The 21,838-nt window shown below is 58.0% G+C and overlaps 2 long non-coding RNA genes across 5 annotated transcripts; one reads left to right on the plus strand and one right to left on the minus strand.

The window, feature by feature from the left end:
* Nucleotides 1-730: 730 nt before the first annotated feature.
* Nucleotides 731-9,980, plus strand: LOC111775894 (uncharacterized). Of its 2 annotated transcripts, XR_011423627.1 has the most exons (4): nucleotides 747-807; nucleotides 3,236-3,342; nucleotides 8,868-9,078; nucleotides 9,536-9,980. It is a non-coding gene; the product is annotated as an uncharacterized lncRNA (long non-coding RNA). The 2 variants fall into 2 exon arrangements; XR_002811865.2 differs by lacking the exon at nucleotides 3,236-3,342 and having other exon boundaries at nucleotides 731-807; nucleotides 9,536-9,877.
* LOC102150691 (uncharacterized) lies at nucleotides 7,804-10,953 on the minus strand. Of its 3 annotated transcripts, none has more exons than XR_002811864.2 (5): nucleotides 10,721-10,953; nucleotides 9,553-9,720; nucleotides 8,894-9,097; nucleotides 8,320-8,584; nucleotides 7,804-8,195 (listed from the first exon to the last, which is right to left on the minus strand). It is a non-coding gene; the product is annotated as an uncharacterized lncRNA (long non-coding RNA). The 3 variants fall into 3 exon arrangements; XR_011423625.1 differs by having other exon boundaries at nucleotides 8,833-9,097; nucleotides 10,721-10,952; XR_011423626.1 differs by lacking the exon at nucleotides 8,320-8,584 and having other exon boundaries at nucleotides 8,833-9,097; nucleotides 10,721-10,952.
* Nucleotides 10,954-21,838: the final 10,885 nt, after the last annotated feature.

Consider the following 21,838-nt stretch of genomic DNA (forward strand, 5'->3'; position numbering starts at 1 on the left):
GCACAGCCAGGTGCCCAACTAAAAACTCCTCCTACGTGGAGAAAGGGTCAAACGGATACCTGGGGACACCGAGCTATGTCCTCACAGCCCCTGTCACAGGTCCCCTTGGAATAATAAGGGAAACTCCCCCCGGCAGCCGCCGCCTCCAGCACCCTCCCTTTCGTCTCATCGGCCGGTTCGTTCTCTGCATGAAGCCTGGGGCGCAGGTTCCGCCAGAAGAAAAGACAAGCGAGGATGGCTGTGGAGTGGTCAGCTCAGCTCAGCCATCCACCACACGACACAGCTGCGGCCTCGGCAGCAGCCTCATCCTCGGACTCTCTCTCCCTCCTCCTCCTCCTCCTCCTCCTCCTTCTTCTCTGGCCGGAGGCAGAAACCCGCCGCGTCCACCGAGGCCAACATAAAAAGGAATGAACAAGCAAACAGCAAGCAGGGCTGGGATGCCGCTGGATCCGGAAACTGGAAGCAGAAAACCTGACACCACAGGACTCTGTGCAGCCTGTGCTCACGCCCTCTCCTTGCAGACGGAGTCCCCCACAGGCGGGGACACAGCCAAGGAGATCTCCGGAGCCACGTCTTGCATCCCATCACCAGGCAAGGGCCCTTCCTGCATTCCAGCTTGAAAACCTGTGGAAGGACCATGATTGGTCCAGCTGGGATCAAACGCCCACCCTCGGACCAATCAGCTGTGGTCCAGGGGTGAGGTCATAAAAGAGCAGGGCAGCCACTCCTCACAGCATGAGAGGGAGTTGGGAGGGGCGGCACCCCAAAAAGAAGGCGTGGGCGGAGCCTGGGCGGATGGAACCCTAGGTGAGCATTTCCTCTCTTCACCAAGACTGGAAAGTGGGGTGGTGAGGTGGCTTTTGAGGGTGACAGGACCCTAGAAGGCTGCTGAGGTCCCAGGGAAGGGTCCCTGGTTGAACTTTCTGTGGCACACGGGTTTAAGACTAAATTAGACAATCCGTGAGAAGTGCTTCACGGAGCACCGGGCGCCTAGGAAGGGCTCACCCCCCATTGGCTGGTGTTATTATCATTGATTACTTACAGAAGAGGTTATTTGAAATAAGGGCTCTCTGGCTAAAGGGACTTGAAATGGCTGGCCTATTGGAATGGAGGTCCAGGGGCCTGAGGACCTGTGACCTGGCAACGGTGTGACCCAGGGCAAACCTCGGCCTCCTCCTGCAGACTGGATCTGCCCACCCGGGGCCCCTGTGCCGACTGGAAAGCAGGCCCCACCCACCCCACCCCTGGGGAACAGCCCCGTGCGAGGGCTCGTGACTGGGGGGCCGGCCAGCCTGCACCTCAACCCCACCTGCCCGCTGAGTTGGCTGCCCTTATGCAGTGTGCAACCTGCGCATCCTTCCCGGACTCGGTCTCCTGTTTGGTGGGGTGGGGGTCACACAGCACCCTGTGCATGTCCATCAGGGTGGCTGTGACTGTTGATGAGGTGCTGACTGTGCAAGGGTTTGAACCTGCTGCACCTCGTGAGGAGGGGCGGAAACGTCACCACAGAGAGGTGACCAGCAGAGGTCCCGGGTGGTGGGAGGGCAGAGGCTGGGAGGGTGAGTCGAAGTCGGGGAAGATCTGCCCGGAAGGCTCCTGCCTGCCCCCAGGGAGAGGCGTGGGCGTCCCTCCTCCACCAGGCCTCACCCCAGCACTGACAGGCCCCCACTGATCAGCCAGCCGAGAGCCCCGCCTGCCCAGGCCTTTTAGCCGAGGCCTTGGGCCTTCATTGCCTCCAGGCTGCCAGACCCAGCGGGCCGGAGAAGTACCGGCCCCTCCGCCAACCCGGGGCAGCCTCCCGTCAGCCCGGAGACACCAGAGACTCCTCCCCACACGGGCTGCAGCCCTCAAAGCCAGACGCAGCTGGGTGCTTCTGCCCTCAGGCAGGTTCCTCTGACAGCCAAGGGCAGGATCTTCCAATCGCGCCTGATCCCAAGGATCACCTGGGGCACTTGTCAAAATACAGCTTCAGAGCGGCTGCCCTAGCATCCAGCGAGTCCAGGTGGGGCCCAGGAGTCTGCATTTCACCAGCACCCCGAACGATGTGACGGACACTGAAGTTGGACAGTCACATAGCCACCGAGATTAAGAGGGTGGGCTATGGATCCCTTCCGATCTGGGTTAGATGCTGTGTGACCTTGGGCAAATGACTTAACCTCTCTGGTTCCCTCTGAGTCAAAATAAGGACAACAGATTACCTACCTCAGACGTTCAATGTGAAGCCCGAGTCCCTGCGGCGAAAGTTCTTAGAAGCAGCCCAGTAAGCACCAGCAGATGGCAGTGACTGTGGTGGTGGTTATTATTATTAATATCATCGCTACCCCCTGCCTCCCCAGGATGTCAAGTCCCTTAAGTGAAGGGCTTGGGGGCCCACAGGGCACCTGCTGTGGCTCTGCTCCTGCGTTTTGTCCCCTCCCGGGGCCCCGGATGGGAGCTCGGCCCTGTGCGCCCTGAGGGTCTGTGAATGCCATTAGCTCTGCGGCGCACCCCCTCCTGCCCGCTCCACACCTCCCCTCCCCAGAGCCCACCAGGCAGCGTCTGCTTCTGCCATCAGGCGGCCCCACACGCTGCCCCTTTGGGGTGGGTGGTCGTCCCCCTGAAGGTGGTGAGCAGAGCGCAGCAGGCCCGGCTGGGGGGGCGGGGAGAGGGGTGCGCAGGGCGCGCGGGGCTCACGCTGGAGTTCAGGGTCTGCGCCCGGCGCTGGGCCAGACGCGGGGTCCAAACCCTCGCCCGGGCCGGGCGAGGCTGGGACGAGGATGTCCGAGTGCAGGAGAGCAGGGCGGGGTGCAAAGGGTCCGCGCACCCCTCTCCCGTCCTCTCTCGGCCTGAGGGTGCGGGGTCCCGACATCCCGGCTCCACAGCGCGTGCGGCGCCGCCAAGGAGCCGCCGGGGTCCGCGCACCCCTGAGCGGGTTTCTGCGGGAGAAGGAGCGCGAGCGGGGCGGCTCCGAGCTGGTCCGGCGATGCCGCGGGGGCGCTGCCACCGCATCCCCGACACGGGTCCCGCCAGGACCCAGCGCGGTCCCCCCTCACGTCCGCGCCGCACAAACCACGTTAGTGGAGACGAAATGGAGTCACTCCCCCCCACCCCATGTCCTCATCCTCCCTGACCCTTCCGTCCTGTCCCCACTGGACACAATCCTGGCGGAGCTGCCACTCGGTCTAGAGCCGCAGTCTGGATGTTTTTTCCCTACTTAACCTCATAAAAATCATAAAATGTTTTCTATTTATCGTAGTATTTCATTCAATTCAATAAAAACCTACTGGACATCCCTCGGGCGCCAGGCCCTGAGTTTTCATCCCGAGGAAATGTCGCTCGCTAAACTCGACACCTGCACAGGAGGTCAGTGGCCCGGTTTCCCCCATTTTGAGAGGAGAGGTTGAGGGGCTCCGGCGGTGGACAGCGGAGGGGGATCTGGAACCCGAGACCCAGCCTGGCTGATGCCCGAGCCCGGCTCCCAGCCCCCGGCTGCCGTCATAGGTGGGATGTGGTCCCTCCCCGGCCAGGAGCGCTCATGCTGCCAAGACTGCCAGACGTGGGTGTTTTCCGTTGTTGTTTTTCATTGATGTATTTATTGGTGAGGAAGATTAGTCCTGCGCTAACTGCCGCCAATCCTCCTCTTTTTGCTGAGGAAGACTGGCCCTGAGCTCACATCCGTACCCATCTTCCTCTACTTTATATGTGGGACGCCTACCACAGCATGGCTTGACAAGCGGTGCCATGTCCACACCCGGGATCCGAACCAGCGAACCCTGGGCAGCCGAAGCGGAGCGCGTGAACTCAACCGCTGTGCCACCGGGCTGGCCCTGGACTTGGGTTTTTTTTTTTTTTTTTTTTTTTTTTATTAATGTTATGATAGATTACAACCTTGTGAGATTTCAGTTGTACCTTTTTGTTAGTCATGTTGTGGGTACACCACTTCCCCCTCTGTGCCCTCCCCCCACCCCCCCTTTTCCCTGGTAACCACCGATCAGATCTCCTTATCAATATACTAACTTCCACCTATGAGTGGAGTCATATAGAGTTCGTCTTTCTCTGACTGGCTTATTTCGCTTAACATAATACCCTCGATCTGGACTTGGGTTTTTAAAAGCCACACACAAAGCCTCTGAGGTCAGAGTTAAGCTGGCCGTCGCTCTGAGGTGGGTCTGTGGGGCACGGCCCGTGGATTATTAGTATTGTCATTATTATTTTGCTTCCACGAGGATTTTAACGACTCTGATCTGCCCCCGTGGTCTGGACATTCTCCCCATTCTGGGGACAGGGACTCGGGTTCAGAATTTCCAAGGTAAAAGGTGAAAGATCAGAGTGGGGTGTGCTCCTTGTTCCCACCCCTGCCCAGCCCTGTAGAAGCCACAGCCCTCCTCCAGGACAGCAGGAAAGAGGGGAGCCGGAACTCTCAGGAGTCCACAAACTATTGTTCCCGCCATGTTTCCAGGATGCAGACGAGGCAGAGGGGAGCGATGCTTGCCCATCTCAGCCCTCCGCCTTCCAAGCCTCTTACAGGACAGGGGCCAAGGGCCCAGGCAGAGCCAGACTGCCTGGATTCAAATCCCAGCTTTGCCACTTCCCGGCTGTGTGACCTTAGGCAAGTCACTTGACCTTGCTGTGCCTTAGTCTCTTCAACACAGCGGTACTTCTCGCATAAAATGATTGCGAGGGTAACTGAGTTAATGCCCAGCAAGGAGTGAGCACTTTATAACCATCACGCACCGTCCGCCCCTGGTCCAGGGACAACACGGCCACTTAAGGCTGACAGCCCTCGAGCCATCTCGGCCTTGTGCAGAGGCACCGCAGCTCCACCGAGAAAAGCCGGCACGCGTGGCCACAGGCTCTCACAAGTCCCCTGGCCACATGGAGGCTGCTCTGGCTTCGGTGACATCGCCACACCAAGTACTGATTCCTGTTCTGAATCAGACTGTGACCCGAGCCCTCGGGGCTGTGCCGCCCACGTTCCCTCCCCGAGGCTCAATCTCATGTCCTGTTTCCCGCTGTCACCATCTGTGACAGAAAGAGCCCAGGACTTGGACTCAAGCTGTGACCTCAAAGCGGCCTTCCAGACACCAGGCGGGCTCTCTTTCCTCCGCCACGCCGAGTCTAAACGTCCTCGGCAGAAACCCCTGCAGCTTCTGCACGGTCACCTCCAGGACCGGCTCCTCCCACTGAACTCTCCAGAAACACCAAACTTGTGTGTCTTGCTGCTTCTCGCCTCTGTGCCTCTCCCCCTGCCTGTGACTCCCTGTGCGTTTGCCCAGTGCCACCTCGTCCTTCCAGACCTGCTTGGCTCAGACCTCACCTCCTCCTGCAAACTTTTCCTCACCTGCACTGAGAAGAGACAGTCCCAAGATGTGCTCAGGAATCTGTGGGTTGCAAGTGACAGAAATGCAAATCAAATTGGTCAAAGCAATAAAGAGAATGTCTTTGCTCCTGTAATGGAAATGTCAAAAGTAGGGCTTCAGGCATGGTTGGATCTAGGGGCCAGGATTATGCTCTCTGCACTCAGTGCTGGCCATCTCTCCGTTCTGCTTCCCTCCAGGTTGGGGTTTCTCACCCAGAGGCCAGAGAGTCCCTGGCAGGTCCAGGCTGACCCCCTATACTCTTGGCAATCTCGGTGGAAACACAGCTTCCTTTCTCTGAGTTAAGTTCCAAAGTTGTCTTTTCTCTCATGATGGACCATGAGCCACAGAGTCGGATTAATCATAATCCTTCCTGCACGACCCCCTCTTGTCACAGGTTCAGGAATGGTTATCCTTTGTTTATTCATATAATTAAACACTCAGGACCTGATCGCTCAACAGAAGAGTCAGAACCTTTACCAAACCCCGCCTCTGTCTGTGCCTGCAGGCCTCTGCCTGGTGGAGGAAGTCCCTGTCCTGAAGCCTTGCTCAGGTCGTACCATCACCCCTAAACCAGTCCCTGTGGCCTGGGGGACAGGACACGCTGACTGGCTGGGTCTGGATCACGTGACCACCCTGGCTTAGGGCCTGGGGGGAGAATTAGCCCCACCCGACGCACGCAGACTGAGCCAGGCGATGGGTGGTTTCCCAAGGGCCACCTGAGGGGACGGGGGCCACACAGGAAAAAGGAGAGCTGTCAACCAGCTTGGGCCCATACTCGGGGTCACATGACTCGGTCCTTCTGCCGGGTACAGGGCTGCCTGCCCGCCCCAGGGGGACCCCAATCCTGGAGGCAGTGAGAGCTGGTGAGAAAGGACGGCCTCGCTGTCCCCCACAGCCTGCGGCCCTCGCCCCCATGTTGGCCGACGGAGCCAGGAGAGGGGGCACCCGTGGGGGCCCTGTGGAGGGGAGGGCCGTGGGCCGCAGGAGGGGCCTGGGTTCGAGTCCTGACCCCCTCCTCGTCATGTGCTCGGGGTGTTGCCCACTTCCTCTCGGTTAATCCTCTTAGCGACTTGGTGCCCGGGGGTCGATATTGTCCTCTCACAGCCGAGGCTCAGGGAACGGAGGGGACCTGCCCAAGGTCATACGGCTAAGTTGGGGGAGGGGGTGCCAGAGCGGGGTGGGGCACTGGGAGTCGGCCCAACTGGCACGTTGACCTTATTATGTTGGGGAACTCGGAGCCTGAAGAGGTCGGGTTCTGGCCCCAGATCACAGCCCGGGGCTCACTCCGCAATGCCACGGACCGCCAGCCCTGAGCGCTCAGGCAGACCTGCCCTCCTCTTCAAACTTCTTCCTTCCTTTCTTTCTTTTTGTTGAGGAAGATTGGCCCAGAGCTAACATGGGTGCCAGTCTTCCTCTACTTTGTATGTGGGTCGCCTCCACAGTGTGCCCACCAACAAGTGGTGTAGGTGTACCCTGGGGTCCAAACCTGGGCTGCCAAAGCCCATCAGTCTGAACTTAGCCCCCAGGCCCCGGGGCCAGCCCCCTCTTAGCCTCTGTCCCTCCATGCCCTCTTCCCGATGGGGACAGCAACAGGGCCCACTGAGGAGCTGGCCGTGAGGCTGACTCGGGTCTCACCCACAAGGTGCCGAGCACAGCGGCTGGCACGCGGGACCTTTGGTAAGTGCTCAGCAGGCGAGGACTTTTTTGAGGATTGTGGTGTAGGCTGCGTTTCTCCGTCTGCAGCGTGGGCAGACGGGGGCCCGAATGAGCTGAGGGCTGTGTCCCTGCTTTGGGTGACGTAAGGTCGAAACAGGCACAGAGAGGGTTTGTTGGAAACCAGCGCGGCGGTTAAGATCTCGGAGCCCCGGCCAGCCCGGGTTTCAGCCCCATTCCGCCACGTGGCATTCTGGGCACACTCCTTGACCTTTCTGTGCCTCAGTTTCCTCTCCTGTAAACTGGGAGAATGAAGGCTGCTGCCTCCTAGGGTTGCCATGGGGATTAAGCAGGTCACCCTCTGCGTCAGGGGCTCTGAGCAACACCAGGACGCGGCGACGGCTGCGTGAGTGTCGGCTGTTGCTAAAGCCACTGGCCCCTGGCCGTCACCTTTCCCACTCTGTCAGTCACAGTCGGAGGACAGACGTAAGTGCCAATCTGAAAATAAAATCGCACAGCCAGCTCACACCAGGGGCGGGTGCCTCACCAAGTCCCTACTTTCGTGCAGGGTCATCAGTGTTACTGCCTGAAAGGGACACACGACACAACAGGAGTGTTCTTTCCTTTTTTTTTTTAAAGATTGGTACCTGACCTAACATCTGTTGCCAATCTTTTTTTTTTTCTTTTCCTTCTTTTCCCCAAAGCCCCCCTCAGTACATAGCCGTATATTCTCATGGTAGGTCCTTCTGGTTGTGCTAGGAGTGTATTTCTTAAAGTTTCATTCCGAAAAATGAGAAGCAAACTTGGAGGGTTTGGGAAAATAGAGACATTTGCTTTTTATTATTTTTTAACCATATGCATGTATTCTTTCCATGGGAAAAAACAGTTTAACAGAAAAACTTAAAGACAAATAGATGGAGGGGTATCTCCAGAATGACCAGCAGCTGGTGTGTATGCGCAGCCCGGGAAAATTGTCCCAAACACGTTATTTAGCATAAAAACAAATTACAGAGTAATAGAGTGATGTGGGGTTAGCAAAGGAAAGAAGAAGACGCTCAGTGAGTGGACTGGGTGTCCAGCACCGATGTGGAGGGGCCGTGCTGGACTGTCGACCATGCTACCCGCCCTGGGCAGGAAGGAACAGAGGGGCAGAAGCGTCCATGCTCCCGCCCAGTTTGGAGATCTTTCGACAAGTATTTCTCCCTATAAAGAGAAAGTGTGTGAGGAAGGAAATAAGTCTGAAGCAAATGTGATGATTTTTATTCCCAGCAGGAAGGAGCCAGGCACCCAGAAACACACTCCACCCGCCCCCCCGCCCGGCCCCCACCTCCGACTGGCCGGGAGTCCCGCTCGCATCCCGGAAGCTGCAGGGTCCCTGATGGCAGGACCGCGGGCCTGGTCCAGCTCGGGCTGGGCCTTCAGATCTGCTCAGGGACCCCGTGGGGAGGGACAAAGTTCTCCTGAGCAGCTTCTGACCCAGCCAGGAGCTGGCTACCAGGACCAAGGCGGTCTCGTGCTTAGCTGGTTCTGGAACTTAGAAGGTTCTGGAACTGGGGGCAGAATACCTCACGCGGGCCCAGACAAGAGGTCACCTGTGGGTGGTACATGAAGGCATCAAAGAGCCCCTTCAACAATATGTCCCCAGGCATTCATTCGTTCACCTGTCAAATGTGTCCTGAGCCCCTGACATCGACGTCCGAATTTTTACAACTTCGTTGGAGCTCGAAACCCCAGGTCCCAGCACTCTCACCCCGACCCCTTCCTTTTATGTTAAAAATACGTCATATCCTTCTTAATACTCTGAAAGGTAGCCCATGGATGCTGTAACCTATATACTCACATAACTTTTTAAAATCCCCGTATGTCACACCCCAGCTGTAATATAAAGAAGCATGAAGAACCTCGTGTGAAATGAAACCTTGTTGGACACATCAGTGCTCCAGCCTAGCCGCTCTGGGAGACGCGATGAGATGGTCAGGAGCTCGCAGCCCCACAGAACCATCGTGAAGGTGACAGCCGCAGGTGGACAGGAATGCGGGGCTCTGAGCCAGGACGCCACACCCCAACAGCGACACTGTCCAGAACGGTGAGGACTCTTGGCTCTTCTGGATAGAACAATATAGAAACTTCTCTTGGTTTTGTCTTTCGTTGTGTCCCTGGGAAATTCGGTGTGTGTTCAAATTGTGCAAAAACACTTCCTATTTATATGTACAGCAGCGTTAGTTAAAGTCGAGACTCGTAGCATTGTCAATCATCGTTGGCATTGTTTCTTCCCTACCTGGGTGGCCAGCGGGACTCGTGAAAGTCACGTGTTCTCTCTGGGCGGGTCTGTCCTGGTCTTTGCTCGTCACCTGCCTTCCCCAGTCCACTGTCCACTAATAAATACAGTGGGCTGCCCACCTGCCCCCAGCTTTGTGACAAGCCAAAATGCCCCCGTCCCTTTCCAAAACATCCCCTGGGGGCAGTGCCACCCAATTAGATGAGCCCTTTAATTGTCTCAACAAGCTGGTTTAAGAGGAACTAATATCGTCTCCACCTTACAGATGAGGACGCTGCGCACCTGGTGGGAGGGGCTGAGCCCGGACGCTCACCCGAGGCTGTCTAACATCCACCGAGTCTGCGCACGGCCTTCTCTCCTGTCGATGAGAACTGGGCTGGCACCGGGGACCCAAATACGAGAAGGGCACCTCTCAGGGGGACACCGACACCGGGATGCTCCCTCCACAGCCTGGTGAGGAAATGACAGAGGACGTGTGAAGTGCAGGGGACGTGCAGCCAAGGAGCGACCATAGAGCGAGAGTTCCAGTGGTAGAGAAGGGGGACAAGCAAGCGGGAACAGCATTCAGGCAGGGGGAACTGCATGGATAAAGGCATAGAGGACTGGGGAGCTGGACACGCTCCTTGGGCGAGGCAGGGGGTGGCGGAGGGGCATGGGCCTGGACCAGGAGACTGTGATGTCATTGCAAAGCATCCAGGAGGCCCAGCGAAGCAGTGTGGTTTGGGCCGGGGAGGCAATGGGGAGCCATGAGAGGCTTTAGAGCCGGGCAGCTGCATGAGGGCGTGGGTTGTAGAACAATCCTGGGAGCCGGGAGGAGGAGGAGGCCCAGGGGGTGGAGAGACGAGCTGGGGACCAGGGAGGGGGTGTCTCAACAGCCCAGGGTTAACACGGCAGCTCCTTAAAGTCACAGAGGGGAATGTCAGCACTTCTCTCTGAGCCACCCTGCTAGGAAGAGGGGTCTCTGTGGACCGCACCCCCACTTGCTACGAGAGGACAGTGGGAGGGCACTCCCTCCACCCCTGCTCTGTGTGTGTGTGTGTGTGTGTGTGTGTGTGTGTGTGTGTTGGGGTGGGAGGGGAGAAGGACGGGAGCCTGGGTCCTTTCCGGAAGCTGGAGGGGGGGGGCCAGCGGCAGGTTCCTGAGCAATTCCCAGGACCAGGGGAGGGGGCCCCAGACCTGAGCTCAGCAGCTCCAAGATGCGCCGGCCCCGCAGTCCCCAGCCCGCCCCACCCTTCCCGAGGTCCTGCAAGCCCCCCCACCCCGCGCCCCCGTCCCACCCCGCAGAGTCCTCCAGGGGCTCTCTGCCTCGGCAACAGAAGTGAGACGTCCCCAGTGGTGCGGTGACTTCCACTGTCTCCCTCAGTGCCCACAGTGGCCCTGGGAGAGGGGCACCCGCGCCACCCCTATTTCACAGACGGGGAAACGGAAGCTGGGGGAGGCTGCCACTCACCCGAGGACGCAGAGCCAGGCAGAAATCGCGTGCTGCGACATGGACCGGCCCCACCACCCCAGCCCCGCGTGCAGGCAGGGCCCGCACATCTGGACACCCCAGCCTCAGTGCCCCATGCCAGCAGAGAGAGTGGCCGTGGGGCCTCCCCAGCAGGCGCCCGGCCCTGGAGCCTCCAGGAACCTCGCCCCCTATCACAGTCATGCACAGGGCCTGCCTCCAGCTCTCTGTCCCCTGGGGCAGGAAACAGCCCGGAGAGAGATAAGGAGAAGAGAAGGAGGGGGGGCTCAGGGGAGAGGGCCCTCCCCACACACAGCAGAAGAATAGAAGGAAACGGCCGGCCGGAGAGAGGCCAGCGTCTGCCCGGGGCAGGGGGTTATCTTGGTCTATAAATAACCCCAGCTCCAGGCTCCCAGGACGGGGAGGGAAGGGACTGAGGCCGAGGGCCTGGACTCTGCGGTGGGCTTGGGGTGGGGGCGGCGGTCATTCCTGTTGGCCAGGGATTCAGACCAAAGGGCCAAAGGGGATAATGGCCTGACCTGGGACCCTACCCCTCACCTCCCGCTAGGGGGCTCTGACCCTGTACTTGACCAGGGGGTCCTGCAGCCCCCCGTCCATCCCCCGTCCCCATCCACTCACCTGTCCACCTACCCTTCCCGCCTCCCTCCCTGCCTCTGAGCTTCCCATTTGCTGTTCCTTCTGTCTGCAACACTCTTCCTGCCCTCTTCACCTTGCTGACTCGCCCTCCAGGCCCCAGCCTAGGCGCACACTCTCCAGGAAGCCTTCTCGGACCCCCAGTCGGGGGTCAGGGCGGTAGCCGGTGGCGGCCGCAGCCCGGTCTTCCCTTCCCACAGCACTTACCACAGTTACATTTTCACACTCACGCCCCTCCCACCCCCGAGGGAGCTGATGTTTCCACAGCGCCTAGGGCGACGCCTGGCACACAGTAGGGGCTCAATAAATTCGTTTGGTGTCTCCATGTTCCATCTGTCTTCCCTCTCTCCCCCCTCCTCCCCTCCTCCCTTCCTGAGTGCCGACCTCAGCCAGGCTGCTGTCGGTCCCTGCCCCTGAGGATGGCTGAGCCTGGTGAGGGAGGAGAGAGGGGAGCGGAGGGGAGCAGGGCCAGGCCACAAATCACACGACACAGGTGGAGAGAGAGACCCACCGACTCCTCGGACTTCAGACGACTGAGGTCTCTGTTCAGGGGGAGGGGGTGAGGAGGTAATGAGGGTGGGCTTCAAGGAGGAGGTGGCTCTGTCTGGAGGTAGCCCTCTGTGGAGATGGCAGCAGGCTCAGCTGGCTCAGGAGACACAGAGGCAGGAAAGCACAGGGTGGCGTTAGGGAGTGGGAGGTGGACGGGGGGGCCTGCAGCCAAGGGGGTCAGAGGGAAAGGGATAGAGCGGTATCGAGATGCCGGGCGGGGAGAGAGAGACACGAAGGGGAGACAGAGACAGAGAGCGAGACGTCCCGAGACCCCGTGACATCCCAGGGTGTGTGCTGGGGGAGGCCAGAGGGTGGCCCAGGGCCTGGATACGTGTGTCCTGCCCCTGAGAGAACGGACAGACAGCAGCTCCTAACCTCCCCGAGAGAAGTGGTCATCGTCCTGAGGTCTCAGTGGAGCCAATGACTCTCCCTGTGTGTGTGCACGTGTGTGTGTGCATGTGCGTGTGTGTGCCCATGTGCACGTGCGGGTTCATGGCCATGCAGACAGCCACCCAGGAGCTGTGGCTCCCAGGAGGGAATGTGGAGCGAGGCCAGTGCTGGGGCCCACTCATTGCCTGGACGCCTCTGACACCAAGGGGCCAGGCTGAGCCCACCCTGGAGCCTCTGGCTGCGTGCCGCCCCTGCCACCCCTCCAACCCCTTCCTCCCTGGGCTGGGGATGGAAGGCCCTTCTCTAAGAAAGGTTGGCTTCTGGAGGTGGGGCAGCGGGGGCACAAATCCTGAGGTCGCCCTGAGGGTGAAGCTGGGGTACAAACCAGTCCAGGGTGCAGGGTGGGACCTGCCAAGTCACGGACATCAGGACAACCATGAGGTCCTGCAGGGGCAAAGTGACTGGGGCAAAGACACTCCTGTCCTCGGGGTGGGAGGTCCGAGCCTGGCCCTTCTAGACTCAGATCTGTGCAAACCCCAGGCACGGTTCAGGCCAGGAGTCGGGGTGGCACAGGCTTCTCATTCACCCTCAGGAAGGACTTAATCATGAAAGTGAAAACAGCGACTGTTCCTTGAGATGTCACTCTGTACCAGGCAGGAGGCCACAGGCCTTATAGGAAGCATTGTGTTTGATCCCCAGATAGCTATCAGTGGCAGCCACAAGTATCACCCCCTGTGTCAGTAAGCTATTGCTGTGGAACAAATTACCCAAAATTGCGGCAGCTCACGATAAGACACAGTTACGGTCTCACAGTTTCTGTGGGTCAGGAGTGTGGCATGGCTCAGCTGGACCCCGTGCTTCATTCAGGGTCTGTCCCGGGCTGCAGTCAAGCTGGCTGCCGGGGTCACGGTCCCATCTGCAGGCTTGACTGTGAAAGGGTCCCCTTCCCAGCTCCCTTGCAGCTGCGGGCAGAGCTCCGTGCTTTGTGGGCTGTGGCCAGAGGCCGCTCTCGGTTCCTTACGGCATGGGCCGCCCCCCCGCGGCTGCCAGCTTTCTTGAAGTCTGCAAGCCCAGGACGCAGCGACTCTCCTAGCAAGATGAGCTCACAGCCTTTCCTGACCTAATCGGGGACGTGGCCTCCCTCAAGGTCCCCATGTTGTGTTAGGTCGCTCCCTGGAGAGAATTACACAGGTCGGGGACACCAGGAGGAGGGACCCCCGGTGCCATCTCCGAGGCCACCTGCCACCCCTCATGTTATAGAGTTTCATCATCCGAAGTCACAGCTGAGAAGGGACAGGGCCGGGACCTGGCTGTGGGTCTGCCGGACCCCGGTCCACGGTGCTGCTGAGCCCGGCTTCCGCTAACAGAGCGGCTCCACCGTGGCTAGCGGCTGACCTTGGGCAAGTTAGTTGCCCCTCGAAGCCTCAGTTTCTCCTTCTGTAAAAGGAGACTGACAATAATAGGGGGTAGCAGAGCTCGTACAGCCATTCCCCTCGGGCTCTGCAGGCGCCGACCCCCTGGCTCCTGCCTGCACGGCGCAGCACGAGCCCTCGCATCCCGCCACCACAAATCACGCCACCTCACTCCCGACTCGAGCTTGACAGTGGTTTCCTTCCTGCTCGAAGGGCACGCTGAAGCCCTCTGCGCGGCCGCGGGACCCGCCCTCGCTCGCCCTCCTCCAGCCACACTGGCCTCTGGCTCTTTCTCCAACGCGCCAAGCCCGCTCTTCTGGGGGCTCCCGCGAGCAGCACCCCTGCGGCCTGGAGTCCCGTTCCCGTGGCTGTGGGTCCTCCCTTCACTTCCTGCGGGTCTCTGTCCAAGCGCCGTCTCCCAGAGAGGCCCCCCCCGGGCCCCAGTTTTATGTGCCCCCCTCATTCTCCTTCCCCACCCTGCTTCTCTTCTCACACAGCCCTGGCATTGCACTCCTCACCTACTGGTGTGTTCGCTCACTGTCTGTCTCCCTCACTAGATTGCAAACGCCATGAGGCCAAGGACTTTGCTCACTCACCACCACGTCAGCGGAAGCAGGATAGTGCCTGACCTGCCACAAGGCACCCAGCAGATATTTGTTGAGGGAATGAAGGAATGAGTGAATGAATGAATGCATGCATGAGTGAATGAATGAATGCATGACTGAATGAATAAATGAACGAATGAAAGAATAAGTGAACGAATGAACAAATGAGTGAATGACAGAATGGGCGAATGAATGAATGAGCGAATGAATGAATGAGCAAATGAATGAATGAGCAAATGAATGAATGAGTGAGTGAAAGAATGAGCAAATCAAATAAGTGAACAAATGAGTGAAGGAAAGGATGAGTGAGGGAATGAATGAATGTGTGAATGAATGAGTGAGTGAGTGGGTGAATGAATAAATGAGTGAATGAAAGAATAAGTGAATGAATGAACAAATGAGTGAGTGAGTGGGTGAATGAATGAATGACGGAATGAGGAATGAAAACCTTTGGGCGGGAAAGGCATCTCTGACCCTTCCGCTCATCCTGGCTGCATCTCCCTCTGAGAGACCGGCCAGGGTGGGAAGGAATCCTCTGGAAAGTGCTGGAAGGAGGCTCCCCTGTGGCTGCTCAGAGCAGGGATGGAGCCGCCCGGAAAGGAGCAACTCGGGTGCCTTCCACGCACCAGCTCTGGCTGCCAGCAGCTCGTGTCCCCCCGCCAGCCTCCCCCACTGCCAGGAATGGATCGTTTCCTTGCTGCCAAGGGGCCCATTCAGCTGTCACCACTCCAGGCTGAGATGCCACCTGCCAGGCAAGACCAGGAGGCCAGGGCCAGTAGGGCACCACCACCAGCTGGGCACCCAGGCTTTACCCAGCGAAGCAGGCAGGAGCCAGGGGCCTCGAGTGCTTTCCCCGCCCTCCAGGAGGTACCATCCCTAGATGCCCCCAGCAGCGACTCCTCCCCAGGGTAGGGGTTTGTCGGCAGAGTAATGTCTCCTAGAGGATTTTTAATTTTGTTTTAACAGGTCAGTCATATAGAGCGGAGACTTCAATTTCCATCTCCTGGTGGAACCGTATTTAGAGAGAGGGTCTTAAAGAGGCCATTAAGGTGAAAAGGGGTCCTTAGGGTGGGCCTGTTCCAATATGACCGGTGTCCTTGTAGGGAGACATGATTAGGACACAGACACACAGAGGGACGACCGTGTGAAGACGCAGAGGGAAGACAGCTGTCTACAAGCCAAGGGGAGAGGCCTCAGGATGAAACACCACCAGCACCTTGATCTTGGCCTTCCAGCCTCCAGAACTGTGAGAAAAGAAAATTCTGTTGTTTAAGTCACCCAGTTTTGGGTGGCCGGAGCAAACTAAGACTCCAGGCACGGAGCTAGGGCATATGTGCCATTCCAGCTGATGAGATGCAAGGGAGGTCTGATGGGGTGCTTCCAGAAGGTTTTTCTCTCTCTTAAAAAGGAGCAGCAGGATGAAGGAGCCCACTCGCCTCAGGCCTGTAGACATTGTTGTTTGAGCACATTGTGCCGGGAGCTACTGCAGCCATTTTGCCACCATGAGGTGAGCAAGGATGGATGAACAGAAAGATGGAGAAACCCTGGGTCTTTGATGCCATCACTGAGCATAAATTATTCACCCTAGTGCTGACTTCTATTTATAAGAGAAATAAAGCTTCCTTCCTGTTTAGGCCACTTTGAGTTGGGCTTTTTGTTATTTGCCTCCACATGGCTGTAACACTCCAGTGACGGAGGTAGGCCTGGTCGCATCTGAGGCTCAGAGAAGCAGAGTGATGCATCTCAGATCATACAAGTGAGTAAGGTTGCTGAGACTCAGGCCCCCTCTTTCTACTCCAAAGTTCCAGCCCTCCGGGCTGGGTCGGGCTGCCCTGGCCCTGACATTTTGGTTGGGAAGAAATCCCCGTCATCTAAAGCCACGTGGCCTCCCAGCTGCTCCAGGAGGCAAGGAGGACGCAGAGGACAGAGCAGGGCCGAGAGGTGGACGCTGGATGGAAGCGATTGTGGGCGCAGAGAGAGCCGGGACGTGATCAGAGTCGGTGGCAGCTGAGGCGGCCTCGGGAGGCTGTGGGCCTCAGTTTCCTCAGTCGTCCAGGAGGAGGGAGAATGGTGCCCACGTCTTTGCCTTGTGAGACTAAGGGAAGAAACTGCAAAAGGCTCCAGGCAGGATTAGGCACATAGTGAGGAGCCGAGGGTCTCAGCTGCTACTGTTACTGTTGACATGAGCCTGTCCCGTCCTCGTCCTCCAGGCCCCAGCTTGGGCCCAGCCTCCTCCCGCCTGGACCAGTGGCATCAGTTGACAACTGGCTTTGAGAAGGTCCCTCCGTTCTTCAATTTGGGGATTTGTTCCCGGTCACAAAACAGCTCTGGGATGTTGCGATCTGAAACCCAAGAGCCCCACAGGCATGATGGGAATTCAGGGGCAGCATCCCTCTGCGGCCCCCGCACGGCCTGCCAGGACCACCTGCCCTCTCCCTCTCGCCGTGTCCGCCTGGCTTGACCGTGGTCAGAGGAGGTGCCGCTCCAGGTGACGGTCACCCTCATAGCTGCTGTTTGTCCCGGACCTCATTTCATTCACCAACACAACCCATCGAGTGGTAGGTACCCTCTCCCAGAAGAGGAGACCGAAGTTCAGAGTGGTGAGGCCACTTTCCCACCCAAAGTGGCAGAACCATAACCCGCACGCTCCCTCTCTAGATCCAAGGCCTGTGCTTTTCCCCTCTCCCGTGCACGCTGGAAAATGGCCAATTTACCCCAGCCAAACTGAACCAAGTCGAGGGTCCAAATCACCAACTGGTCACCCACCACATGCTGGGTTCAGTTAAGAGTCCACTCTGTGAAGCACTGTGCCAGACGCCGTGTTCGAGGTCCCTCTTGGGGATTCGCCATGTGCTGTAGCCCAGTAAAGGCCCTGAGAAGTCCTGCTGGGAAGAGCTCCATTCAGCTCTCATTCCTCACCAGTTGCATTTGGGGGCTCCTTTCTAAGACTCCTGCTCGCACCCCTCACACAGAAAGTACTTTTGGGAAAGGTTGGTCTAGAGAAGGGGGTGCTGAAGAGTCTCACAGGGCCTTCAGAGCAAATTCACGCAGACGAGGCAACTTCCTCCCCAGAGACGCACGGAGCTCGCAGAGAGCAAGCAAGGGTGGACTCCAGACTGTGAGCTCTACAAGGGCAGGACGTGCTCAAGTACCTGGATGATGAGTCCAGGGGACGAGAGACACAGAAAGATGGTCTCCACCCACCTTCCCACCAGAAGGAAATATCCAGACGGCGGGAGGGCGGCCCGCCTCTTTCCCTCCCCCACACCTCACGCGGGTGCATTAACTGTAAAACCTCGCTCACGGCCTAGCTGCAAGGGAGTCTGGGAATATCAGTTTTTAGCTTTCCAACCTCCCCCCAAAGAAGGAGGTTGAGAGAGCCATTCAAGAACCTGCCACATCAGCCAACAGTGGCTCAACTGGAAGGAGATGATGCTTTTCACTAATCAAAAGGACTGGAGCAAGGGGTGGCGGGCGTCGGGTTGGTGTCCTAAGGGCATCAGAGCTGCCAGCCTCTCTGAGCCTGGTGGCTTTTCCCTTATGGTGGCAAGGTGGCTGTCACACCTCCCACGTTACGTTGTCCAGGGTGGCAAGGAAGATGGGGGTGGGGTGTGATTTGGGGGAGCTGACCAACAGTCACCACAAGCTACTGACTAGCCAGAAAGAGCTTAGAAAAATCTGGAACGCCCTCTCTCTTTACCTCCTCCCCCCTTTCCTTAAACCATCGAAGAGCCACCAAGTCCTGTGTGTAGTGAGGCCACCGTATCCTCTCAGCTTGTCCCCTGTTTGTCGCCCCTTCTGGGCACCATAGAGCCTCCTAAACTGTCTCCGCTTCCTGTCACCCTCTTCATGCAGCAAAGTCCCTGAGTCCCTCAGGTGGGGCAGGCGCTGATCTCGACGCCCGGACAGTTCAGGGAGCAAAGTAAACAGGCCCCCCACCCCCGGCTTGTTCCCACAGCACGAGGGGAGCGGTAAGCAACGACCAGAGCAAATAACCGAGTTGTCTCATTGTGGGACGGTGATGGCGTTATGTAACGAGAAACGTGGCTCAGGATTAGAGCGATCGGAGGCGGAGATGCAATGTTAACTTTCGTGGGGGTTAAGGGTTGAATTGTGTCCCCACCCCCTCAAATTTAACTTGTTAACGTCCCCATGTCCCCCAGTACCTTGGAATGTGAGCTCGTAGTAATTTGTTTAGTTAAAATGAGGTCATCCGGGGCAGGGTGGACCCCCTCCCAGGTCCTTACGAAAAGGGGGAATTTGGGTGCAGATGCGCACGTGGGAGAACGCTGTGGGAAGGGGGCGGCAGAGACCTGCCAGCCAGGGCACGTCGGAGAGCGCAGAACAGATTTTCCCCCACTGCCCTCAGGAGGAACCCACGCTGCCGACACCCTGATCTCAGACTCACGGCCTCCAGAACCGTGAGGCAGTAAATTCCTGTTACTTCAGCCGCCTAGTCTGTGTCACTTTATTACGGCAGCCCCAGGAGATGACTAGAGCGATCAGGCAGCCTCACTGAGAAGACGCCTCTGAATGACGATGTGAAAGCAGTGGGTGTGAAGGCAGTGAGCCTACCTGGAGGAAGAGCATGCCGGGCACGGGAACAGCCAGTGCAAAGGCCCTGAGGCAAGCACTTGCCTGAAGAGTTTGAAGACAAGCACGGAGGCCTGAGCACAGCAGGTGAGATGAGGGCTGCAGTGCTGGGGGTGGGGGGCTGGAGGGTAGACCACGTTGGGCCCTCAGGCCACCACACAGACTGTGGCTTCTACTCAGCAAGAGATGGAGCCATCGCAGGGTTTTGAGCTGAATGGTGACATGACCTGACTGACATTGTAACAGGATCACTCTGGCCGCTGTGCAAGAAGAGGCTGGGGGTGGGGAGTGGCAGAGGTGAGCAGAGGGGCAGAACAGGGTTAGGGGCTGTGGCAAGAGATGACCGCGTCCTGGACGAGGCTGGGCACGTGGACGTGGGGAGAAGATTCTAGGCGCATTTTGAAAGTGCAGCCGATGGGTTTCCTGACAGAGCAGCGGTTGGCGAGCGGAGGAGCTGAGCCGAGGATGTCGCCAGGGTTCCGACCTGAGCAGCCACCGACTGGAGAGGGAAGGCCGGGGGTCCTGCTGCTCCCTGAAAGTCCGGGGAGTCAGTGAAGGCGGAGAGTCCAGCCTGGACCCGCTAAGGTGACAAGTTCAAATTCCTCTTCGTCCGCAGAACAGCTGCCTGATTGATATTTCTGTAAAAAGCAGATAAATGAATGAGGAAACAGGCAAAAATGCTCGTTGGCCAAGGCGTGAAGTCCCAGCTCCTAGCATGGGGGGAAAGGTCGTTAATAAAACCCACCCAAACACGTCACTCCAGCTCTTCTCCGCCGACTCTCTTCATGCCACTGTGCCTCAAGACGCCACTGAGCCTCTTGCAACTTATTCATTCACTCAGCATTTGTTTAACATCTGAATTGGGCATTGAGGTACAGCCCTCATGGAGCTCACTGTTACCTGATTATCACTTTCTCCCACACCCCAGGGCCTTTGCACAAGCTGTGTCATTTGCCTCAAATCCCAGTCACACTCTCTCTCCTACCCCTATTCACTTTCTAAGCCCCAGCCACTACTCTCTCCTCTGAGGGACCTTTCTGATGCTCTAGACTCAGGGAGGTTGGTATTTCCAGAGTCCTCTGTCCGTGTCACCTGTGGGGGCTTCTCAAAGGCAGTAACCTGTGTTCAGTCAGCCCTCTATCTCCAAATGTTTGAATGAATGAATGAGTATCAGTAAGGATTCAGCAGCTTTGATCCTGGTCTGACCCACACTTGGCTAATGGTCGTGAATCCAGCCTAGAGGAGCCCGCCACGGGTCTGACTTCTTTTCAAGCAAGCTGCCAGCACTGTCCTTTTGAGAACTGTATGGCCGCCCAGAGAATTAGGGTGGGCTCCCTGGGCTGGAATCCCTTGGAAAGGAGGAGAGAGGCCCGTTAAGGGGGGACACGGGACCCAGGGAGGTGTTTCTGGTCCCAGTTAGTCCAAGCCAGCAGCGCCAGCATCCCCCGTGGCCTCGGAAGAGAGCCGAGGTAACCATGGCAACCGGGCATCCGAGCCAGGAGCGGGATGGAGCCAGGCCGCTGAGGCCTGCAGGCCAGGCTGGGCTCCAGGGCCACTCTGTGCATGTCGGGTGGGGGCACGGGGAGATGAGGGGGGTCCCAGAGACCAGGGGGTGAACTGGCTGTGGGAAACGGGGGTCTGTAAGGCACAGATTTGGGGTCCCGAGTTGATGAATTGTCCTTGAGCTTCACACGGCTCAGGCTTCTCTGGTCCTCAGGGCCCTTCTGTGAGCGTCAGGAAAGAAAGCGGGAGTGAGAGGCGTGGAGATAGAGACCGAGGCGGAAAAGGAGGGCAGGGACATGGAGCCACGCCCGAGAGAGGGAGAGCAGGGGCAGTCGGGTATCTATCCAGAGGGAGCACCGACAGGAAGGAAAACAACACGGAGACCCAGAGACACACAGAGGGATGGAGAGACAGAGGGAAAGGCTAAGCAGAGGTGGAGGAGATAAGGCGAGAGGGAGAACGAGGTACAGAGAGCAGGCAGGCGGGAGAAGCACGGGGCAGAGAATCAGAATCCACAAGAGGGGGACACAGAGAGCGAAAGAGACCAGCAGAGAAAAGAAGGAGGAAAATGAGACAATGAGGGCCAAAAACATGAGAATGGCCAAAAATGAGAGAAAGAAGAAGGAGAAAGAGTCAGAAATAGAGAGATCAGCAGGAAAGAGGGAGGGGTGCGGGAGCTGAAAGACGATCAGGTGGGCAGGGGCGCCCTCTGAGCCACAGTGGCGACCGAGGCGGGCTCCCAGCTCGGCCCCAGGCAGGGCTCGAATTCCCTGCAGGCAAAGGACCCAGAGAGGACCCCAGTCCATTCCAGGACAGGTCACCAGGGTGTCGCATTAGAGTGTCCTCAGGCCCGGATTGGGTGGGCCCAGGCTGTTCCGTGGGGTCCACAGGGCACAGTGGTGGCGGGGGCAGCCTTTCCTGGTGGCGGCCGCACTCCCTGGCCCTCCAAATGTCCCCTGCGTGTGTTTAGCAACCTACCTCCAAACCAGGAGCTGCGTTTACACCCAGGGCAGGTGACAGTCTAAAGGCAACTGGCAGTGTTCTGCATTCCAAGGTGGTGTTGCCATCTTCCCAGGCTGGGATTCCCAGGCAACCTGCAGCTCCCGCTTCGTGGAAAAATAAGAACCATTGTCTTTCTGCCGAGAGAGAAATTCCTCCCAGATGATGGGGCCAGCAGGGAGATTCTTCTCTTTTGAAGAACTTAATATGCTTTTTCCCGTGAAGATAAACGAGAACCACAGAACTCAGTATCTCCTTTTTGCCTTGGCTGCCGGGAAGCTCAGACCTAAATTGCAATGATAAACGTGTTTATAACCAGCTTCTAAACCAGGGGTTCTTCACTTGAAGTCTGTGGATCCTGAAGCCTTTCTAAAGCCCCTGAAATTGTATGCAAAATTATTTCATCTGCTCAGGCT

The sequence above is a fragment of the Equus caballus genome, chromosome 12 (assembly GCF_041296265.1).
Source record: "Equus caballus isolate H_3958 breed thoroughbred chromosome 12, TB-T2T, whole genome shotgun sequence".
NCBI lineage: Eukaryota > Metazoa > Chordata > Mammalia > Perissodactyla > Equidae > Equus > Equus caballus.